Consider the following 9,349-nt stretch of genomic DNA (forward strand, 5'->3'; position numbering starts at 1 on the left):
ACTAATCAAGACTCGTATGTAAAAGGTTCAGAGAGCTTGGTGAAGATAGGGATCTAGATAATATACGACTTGTAGGAAGGGACCAAAGAAGGAAATTAGGAGAGCCCGAAGGGGCCACGAGAAGGCCTTGGCAGGTAGGATTAAGGAAAACCCTAAGGTGTTCTATAAATATGTGAAGAGTAAAAGGATGAGACGTGAAGGAATAGGGCCTATAAAAGGTGAAGGCGGGAAAGTCTGTACGGAACCAGTACAAATGGCAGAGGTACTTAATGAGTATTTTGCCTCGGTTTTCACAGAGGAGAAGGACCTGGGTGGATGTACTGCGGGCTTGCGGTGGACTGAAAAGATTGAGTATGTGGACTTTAAGAAAGAGGTTGTGCTGGAATCTTTGAATGGCATCAAGATAGATAAGTCACCGGGTCGGATGGGATGTACCCCAGGTTACTGTGGAAGGCGAGGGAAGAGATTGCAGAGCCTCTGGTGATGATCTTTGCATCGTCGATGGAGATGGGAGAGGTGCCGGAGGATTGGAGGATTGCGGATGTGGTTCCTATTTTCAAGAAGGGGAATAGGGATAGCCCAGGAAATTACTGACCCGTGAGTCTAACCTCAGTGGTTGGTAAGCTGATGGAGAAGATCCTGAGGGACAAGATTTATGAGCATTTAGAGAGGTTTAGTATGCTCAAGAATACTCAGCATGGCTTTGTCAAAGGCAGATCGTGCCTTACGAGCCTGGTGGAGTTCTTCGAAAATGTGACTAAACACATTGACGAAGGGAAAGCGGTAGATGTGGTTTATATGGATTTTAGCAAAGCGTTCGATAAGGTCCCCCATGCAAGGCTTCTAGAAAAAGTGAGAGGGCATGGGATCCAAGGGGCTGCTGCCCTGTGGATCCAGAACTGGCTTGCCCAAAGGACAGTAAGAAGTCTCACAACACCAGGTTAAAGTCCAACAGGTTTATTTGGTAGCAAATACCATAAGCTTTCGGAGCAGAGCTCCTTCGTCAGATGGAGTGGATATCCGTTCTCAAACAGTACACAGACACAGAAATCAAATTACAGAATACTGATTAGAATGCAAATCTCTACAGCCAGCCAGGTCTTAAATGTACAGACAATGTGGGTGGAGGGAGCATTCAACACAGGTTAAAGAGATGTGTATTGTCTCCAGACAGAACAGCTTGTGGAATTCTGTCTGGAGACAATACACATCTCTTTAACCTGTGTTGAATGCTCCCTCCACCCACATTGTCTGTACATTTAAGACCTGGCTGGCTGTAGAGATTTGCATTCTAATCAGTATTCTGTAATTTGATTTCTGTGTCTGTGTACTGTTTGAGAACGGATATCCACTCCATCTGACGAAGGAGCTCTGCTCCGAAAGCTTATGGTATTTGCTACCAAATAAACCTGTTGGACTTTAACCTGGTGTTGTGAGACTTCTTACTGTGCTTACCCCAGTCCAACGCCGGCATCTCCACATCATTGCCCAAAGGAGGCAGAGAGTGGGTGTAGATGGGTCTTTTTCTAAATGGAGGTCGGTCACCAGTGGTGTGCCCCAGGGATCTGTTCTGGGACCCTTGCTGTTTGTCATTTTCATCAATGACCTGGATGAGGAAGCGGAGAGATGGGTTGGTAAGTTTGCCGACGACATGAAGGTTGGTGGGGTTGTGGATAGTCTGGAGGGATGTCAGAAGTTACAGAGGGACATAGATAGGATGCAAGACTGGGCGGAGAAGTGGCAGATGGACTTCAACCCAGATAAATGCGTAGTGGTCCATTTTGGCAGATCAAATGGGATGAAGGAGTACAATATAAAGGGAAAGACTCTTAGTACTGTAGAGGATCAGAAGGACCTTGGGGTCCAGGTCCATAGGACTCTAAAATCGGCCCCGCAGGTGGAGGAGGTGGTTAAGAAGACGTATGGTGTGCTGGCCTTTATCAATCGAGGGATTGAGTTTAGGAGTCCGGGGATAATAATGCAGCTATATAAGACCCTCGTCAGACCCCACTTGGTGTTCAGTTCTGGTCGCCTCATTACAGGAAGGATGTGGAAAAGATTGAAAGGGTGCAGAGGAGATTTACAAGGATGTTGCCTGGATTGAGTGGCATGCCTTATGAGGATAGGTTGAGGGAGCTCGGTCTTTTCTCCTTGGAGAGACGTAGGATGAGAGGAGACCTAATAGAGGTATATAAGATGTTGAGAGGCATAGATCGGGTGGACTCTCAAAGGCTTTTTCCCAGGGTGGAAATGGCTGCTACGAGAGGACACAGGTTTAAGGTGCTGGGGTGTCGGTACAGGGGAAATGTTAGGGGGAAGTTTTTCACACACACGGTGGTGGGCGAGTGGAATCGGCTGCCGTCAGTGGTGGTGGAGGCAAACTCAATAGGGTCTTTTAAGAGACTGCTGGATGAGTACATGGGACTTAATAGGATGGAGGGTTATAGGTAGGCCTAAAAGGTAGGGATATGTTCGGCACAACTTGTGGGGCCGAAGGGCCTGTTTTGTGCTGTATTTTTCTATGTTTCTATGTAATTCCAAGGTACATCTCCCACTTAGAAATCTTGAAAAAAAACCTGCATGTTGCATACATGCTTGCTGATACCTGATGCATCATGCTAAATGTACCTATATTGAAAGAGATTTGCCAAACACGGACTCATTATCCCATTACGAATGTCTGCAGTCTACAATCCCTACACTTGTATGTCTGTGTCATTGCATGTCTGCTGTTAGTCCCTGATGTGGAGATGCCGGCGTTTGACTGGGGTAAACACAGTAAGAAGTTTAACAACACCAGGTTAAAGTCCAATAGGTTTATTTGGTAGCAAAAGCCACACAAGCTTTCGGAGCTGCAAGCCCCTTCTTCAGGTGAGTCGTGTCTGTGTCATTGCATGTCTGCTGTTAGTCCCTGAATACAGGGGCAGAATTTTACCGGCATGTCCACCCAAGGTTTGTACGATCCTGCCTGAGGCCAACAGAGAATGCCGTTCGCTGAACCTGATTCCGGGGGTGGGCGCGCCGGTAAAATTCCGGCCCAGATCTCCAGATCGTTAGTAGGAGTGTCGAAGAACAATAACAGGCACACAGAACTGGGAGGATCCTTCCAGTGATCAGCCCCCAAATTGAACCACTACTGTTATCCAATGAGCCCTTTTAGTTTAAGCTATGGAACATCCTCAAGATGACGCATGAAATTTGTTAACTTTCTGTAAACTTGTGGCCAATATTTCTCTCTCAACCAAAACCACAAAAACAGATTCTGCTGTATTCCCCCACATTGCAACAGTGAAGAGATTTAAGAGTGCTTCATTGGCCATGAAGCCTTTTGGGACATAATCAAGTTGAGAGATGTGGGATGAAGGTAAATCCTCTCAACTTCATCCAGTTCCATTGTTCATCTTCCTGGGCACTTTTACAGAGACCGGTTTCTTGTATCTATGGAAGTTTTTTTCAACAGAATTCAAATTCTCACGGTGAGTTTTTGGGCTATCAAGATTCTGGATTATCAAGCCTTAGGATTGCTGGCCTGTACCATATCCACAACATTACAAAAATCAATTACAGTGATATCTGAACCAGAGATACGGCTGGTTCAGCAGCGGCTTCATTGACCAACTGAAGCCTTTGAGCAATCAGCGACTTCATAGAATCCCCACAGTACAGAACAAGGCCATTCAGCACATTGAGTCTGTACCGACCACATCTCACCCAGGATCTACTCCCGTAACCCCACACATCTCCCCTGCTAATCCCCCTGCCACTAGGGGCAATTTAGCATGGTCAATCAACCTAACCCGCACATCTTTGGACTGTGGGAGGAAGCCGGAGCACCCGGAGGAAACTCACGCAGACACGGGAAGAAAGTGCAAACTCCACACAGACAGTGACCTGAGGCCGGAATTGAACCTGGGACCCTGGCGCTGTGAGGCAGCAGTGCTAACCACTGTGCCACCATGCTGCCCTTTACTTTATCAAAGTAATTAAGATTTCAGTAAAATAACAGCAGAGTGGCATTAAGATTGTTTTCAGTGGAATCGTTGATATGACAAGAATCACTGATTGGTTTTGGGTATTAGAAGTCAATGTAATATGTATGGGTGACTCCAATTCTGTGTAATCTGTATTCAGAATTAGAGTGTAAACTTAATACACACAATGCCCTTTCTAATAGACCTGTGTTTGATTTGAAAATGTATTCTATATTGTAGGGAAAACTCAGATGGTGACTAATTCAGTCACGAACAACTTTACTATAACCATGACCACTCCCTTTGCCTTTTGTTCGATAACATTTAATAACTCCCTCATTCTTTACCTTATCCCAAACCTTCCTTTTTGTTTCTCTCCCCTCCATCTTTCAACAGCGTAAAACCCATCACATTTCCACCTTCTTTCAGTTCCAAAGAGCCATGTTTGACTTGATACATTAACTCTGGCATTAAATCACTTTATTTATTAATCAGAAATGCAATTTGTCATGTGGTTAGTAACTAATGCATTAGGCCAATTAGCCTAACCTCAGTTGTTGGCAAAATTCTAGAATCCATCGTTAAGGATGAGATTTCTAAATTCTTGGAAGTGCAGGGTCGGATTAAGACAAGTCAGCATGGATTTAGTAAGGGGAGGTCGTGCCTGACAAACCTGTTAGAGTTCTTTGAAGAGATAACAAATAGGTTAGACCAAGGAGAGCCAATGGATGTTATCTATCTTGACTTCCAAAAGGCCTTTGACAAGGTGCCTCACGGGAGACTGCTGAGTAAAATAAGGGCCCATGGTATTCGAGGCAAGGTACTAACATGGATTGACGATTGGCTGTCAGACAGAAGGCAGAGAGTTGGGATAAAAGGTTCTTTCTCAGAATGGCAACCGGTGACAAGTGGTGTCCCGCAGGGTTCAGTGTTGGGGCCACAGCTGTTCTCTTTATATATTAACGATCTAGATGACGGGACTGGGAGCATTCTGGCCAAGTTTGCCGATGATACAAAGATAGGTGGAGGGGCAGGTAGTATTGAGGAGGTGGGGAGGCTGCAGAAAGATTTAGACAGTTTAGGAGAGTGGTCCAAGAAGTGGCTGATGAAATTCAACGTGGGCAAGTGCGAGGTCGTACACTTTGGAAAAAAGAATAGAGGCATGGACTATTTTCTAAACGGTGACAAAATTCATAATGCTAAAGTGCAAAGGGACTTGGGAGTCCTAGTCCAGGATTCTCTAAAGGTAAACTTGCAGGTTGAGTCCGTAATTAGGAAAGCAAATGTAATGTTGTCATTTATCTCAAGAGGCTTGGAATACAAAAGCAGGGATGTACTTCTGAGGCTTTATAAAGCACTGGTTAGGCCCCATTTGGAGTACTGTGAGCAATTTTGGGCCCCACACCTCAGGAAGGACATACTGGCACTGGAGCGGGTCCAGCGGAGATTCACACGGATGATCCCAGGAATGGTAGGCCTGACATACGATGAACGTCTGAGGATCGTGGGATTATATTCATTGGAGTTTAGGAGGTTGAGGGGAGATCTGATAGAAACTTACAAGATAATGAACGGCTTAGATAGGATGGACGTAGGGAAGTTGTTTCCATTAACAGGGGAGACTAGGACGCGGGGGCACAGCCTTAGAATAAAAGGGAGTCACTTTAGAACAGAGATGAGGAGAAATTTCTTCAGCCAGAGAGTGGTGGGTCTGTGGAATTCATTGCCACAGAGGGCTGTGGAGGCCGAGACGTTGAGCGTCTTCAAGACAGAAATTGATAAATTCTTGATTTCTCGAGGAATTAAGGGCTATGGGGAGAGAGCGGGTAAATGGAGTTGAAATCAACCATGATTGAATGGTGGAGTGGACTCGATGGGCCGAATGGCCTTACTTCCGCTCCTATGTCTTATGGTCTTATGGTCTTATAGACAACATTGTCTTAGAATAATCCACAGCATTTTCCCATGTATGGTATATAACACTTTAACAGCAATTTGGTAACAAAATATTAACAAAATATAAAAGGAAACTAACATTGATCAAACTGCTATTCTACAAAGCTAGCTTTGTAGGACAGGGGTTAGAACGTTAAACACAATAAATTGCTAATTTTCACCAAAGCCTTAATGGGACCATTAGCACCGCCTTGCTTCTCTGGCTTTCTTCAAGCCACTCTTAATCCATGACTCAATGTTGTGCACCCATTAAACACAATCAAATAGTGATAGTGCTCAGCATCTAACCAAAATTATTTGTTTGCATTTTGCTTTCTCACCGTCCCTGGCACGGTAGCACAGTGGTTTGCACTGCTGCCTCACAGCACCAGGGACCCGGGTTCGATTCCCAGCTTGGGTCACTGTCTGTGTGGAGTTTGCACATTCTCCCCGTATCTGCATGGATTTCCTCCGGGTGCTCTGGTTTCCTCCCACAGTCCAAAGATGTGCAGGTTAGGTGGATTGGCCATGCTAAATTGCACCTTAGTGTCAGGGGAACTAGCTGGAATAAATGCATGGAGTTATGGGGCTAGAGCCAGGGTGGGATTGTGATTGGTGCAGACTCGATGGGCCAAATGGCCTCATTCTACACTGTAGAATGCTATGATTCTATTATTGAGCGAAAGGAAACCACAGTCAGTAAACAAGTGCACCAGAAACACAACACGATGCAATCACTCTCTCAAACTTTCAACCTCAGCAGCAGTCATGTGAAAACTAACATTTGTGGATCAAAAAATCAGGAGAGAAAATTGAAAGGTATATTTATGTTGCGCAAGATGTGGAATTGACTCACCTGAGGAAGGAGAGCCACTCCGAAAGCTCGTGATTCCAAATAAACCTGTTGGACTTTAACCTGGTGTTGTGAGACTACTTACTATGTTGCACAAGAGATTTGATAAGTAGGTGGGTTTGGTGGATAGGATGCGAAGGTGAGGCTGCGAGTTGGAGAGAAAGGCATTGGTTAATTAGGAATAGTCAACACAGCTTTGTCAAAGGGAGGTCATGCCTAACAAATTTGATAGAATGTTTCGAAAATGTGATCGAGTGTGTGGATAAGGGGAGTTCGGTTAATGTCGTTTATATTGATTTTAGCAAAGCCTTTGACAAGGTCTCAAACGGAGACTGATTGAGAAGGTTAAACCACATGGATTTCAGGGAAACTTGGTGAGATGGATCCAGAACTGGCTTAGTGGTAGGACACAAAGGGTGGTGATAGGAGGCTGTTTGAGCGACTGGAGGCCAGTGTCCTGTGGTGTCCCACAAGATTCAGTGCTGGAGCCTTTATTGTTTGTTATATACATAAATGATATAGATGATAATGTGGGGGGAATGATAAACAAGTTTGCAGGTGACAACAAGATTGGTAGAGTGATTAATGATGAAGGAGAAGGTCATAGGTTACAGGAAGATATAGATGGGTTGGTCAGATGGGCTGAGAGTGGCAGATGGTATTTAACCCTGATATGTGTGAGGTGATGCACTTTGGAAGAAGTAACAAGACAAGGGAATATTTAATGAATGGGAAGCTCAGAAGAACAGATGGACCTCAGGGTACTTATTCACAGATCCCTGAAGGTGGCAGAGCAGGTGAATAGGATAGTTATGGAAGTCCATGGGACACTTGCTTTTACCAGTCATGGCATGGAGTATAAGAGCAAGGAGTTAATGTTGGAGCTAGATCATTGAATCATAGAATCCCAACAGTGCAGAAGGAGGCCATTCGGCCCATCAAGACTGCATCGACCATAATCCCACCCAGACCCTATCCCCATAACCCCATGAATTTAGGTAGTCCCCCTGACACTAAGGGGCAATTTAGCCCACCTAACCAGCACATCTTTGGAACAGAACACACATAACATTGGTTAGGCCACAGCTGGAGTACTATGTGCAGTTCTGATCATCTCACTATAGCAAGGATGTGATTGCACTGGAGGATGTACAGAGAGGATTCATTAGGATGTTGCCTGGGATGGAGAATTTAAGCTATAAGGAGAGAGTGGCTTGGATTGTTTTCTTTAGAGCAGAGAAGGCTGAGGGGGGGACATGATTGAGGTGTATAAGATTATGAGGGGTATGGACAGGGTGAGTAGGGAGCAGCTGTTCCCCTTGGTTGAGGGGTCAATCACGAGGGGGCATAGTTTTAAGCTCGGGGGCAGCGATTTAGAAGGGATTTGAGCAAAGAAATTTTCACTCAGAGGGTGGTGGGAATCTGGAATGCACTGCCTGGGAAGGTAGTGGAGGCTGGAAACCTTACAACCTTTAAAAGCTATCTGGATGAGCACGTGAAACATCATAACATTTAAAGATACGGGACAAGTGCTGGAAAATGGATTACTGTGACTTTAGTGGTCGCTATTGTCAGTGTAGACTCGATGGGCCGAAGGACCTTTTCTGCGCTATGAGAAGATGAGTAGGTAGAGTTGAGGGATTATAGTGGGGCTGATCTATCGAAAAGGGAAAGGTTTATTGGGCTGAATGGGTTTTATTTTCCTGGACATCCTTTTGAATTTAAGATATACAAGTATAGGTGATTTTATAAAAGATGTGATTGTTCCAAGTGTCATTATGGGACTTGAGACAGTAGTGTGAACCTGATAATTTCAGAACATTGAGTCAGGATTTGGGATAGAACAAAGAACAAAAAAAAGTACATAACAGGAACAGGCCCTTCAGCCTTCCAAGCCCGTGCCGATCATGATGCCCTAACTAAACTTGAAAAAACAACCTTCTGCCCTTACTCGGTGCATATCCCTCTATTCCCTCCCTATTCATGCACCCATCCAGATGCCTCTTAAATTTTGCTATGTGCCTTCTTCCACCACCTCCTCTGGCAGTGTATTCCAGGCACCCACCACTCAGTGTGAAAAACTTCCCCGCACATCTCCCTTAAACTTTCCCCCTCTCACCTTGAACCTGTGCCCCCTTGTAATTGACACTTCCACCCTAGGAAAAAGCCTTTGACTATCCACCCTATCTATCTATGCCACTCATAATTTTGTAGATCTCTATCAGGTCTCTCCTCAGCCTCCATCTTTCCAATGAAAACAATCCTAGTTTATTCAACTTCTCCTCATAGTCAACACCCTCAAGACCAGGCAACATCCTGGTGAACCTTCTTTGCACTCTCTCCAAAGCTTCCACATCCTTCTGGTAGTGTGGTGACCAGAACTGTATGCAGCACTCCAACTGCAGCCTAACCAAGGTTTTATATAACTGCAACATGATTTGCCAACTCTTGTACTCAGTGTGCCAGCTGATGAAGGCAAGCATGCCATACGCCTTCTTAATCACCTTGGCCACCTGTGTTGCCACTTTTCGGGAACTGTGAACTTGCACACCCAGATCCCTCTGTATGTTAATGTTCCTAAGGGTTCTGC

This window comes from Mustelus asterias, chromosome 27 (assembly GCF_964213995.1).
Source record: "Mustelus asterias chromosome 27, sMusAst1.hap1.1, whole genome shotgun sequence".
In the NCBI taxonomy this organism is placed as follows: domain Eukaryota; kingdom Metazoa; phylum Chordata; class Chondrichthyes; order Carcharhiniformes; family Triakidae; genus Mustelus; species Mustelus asterias.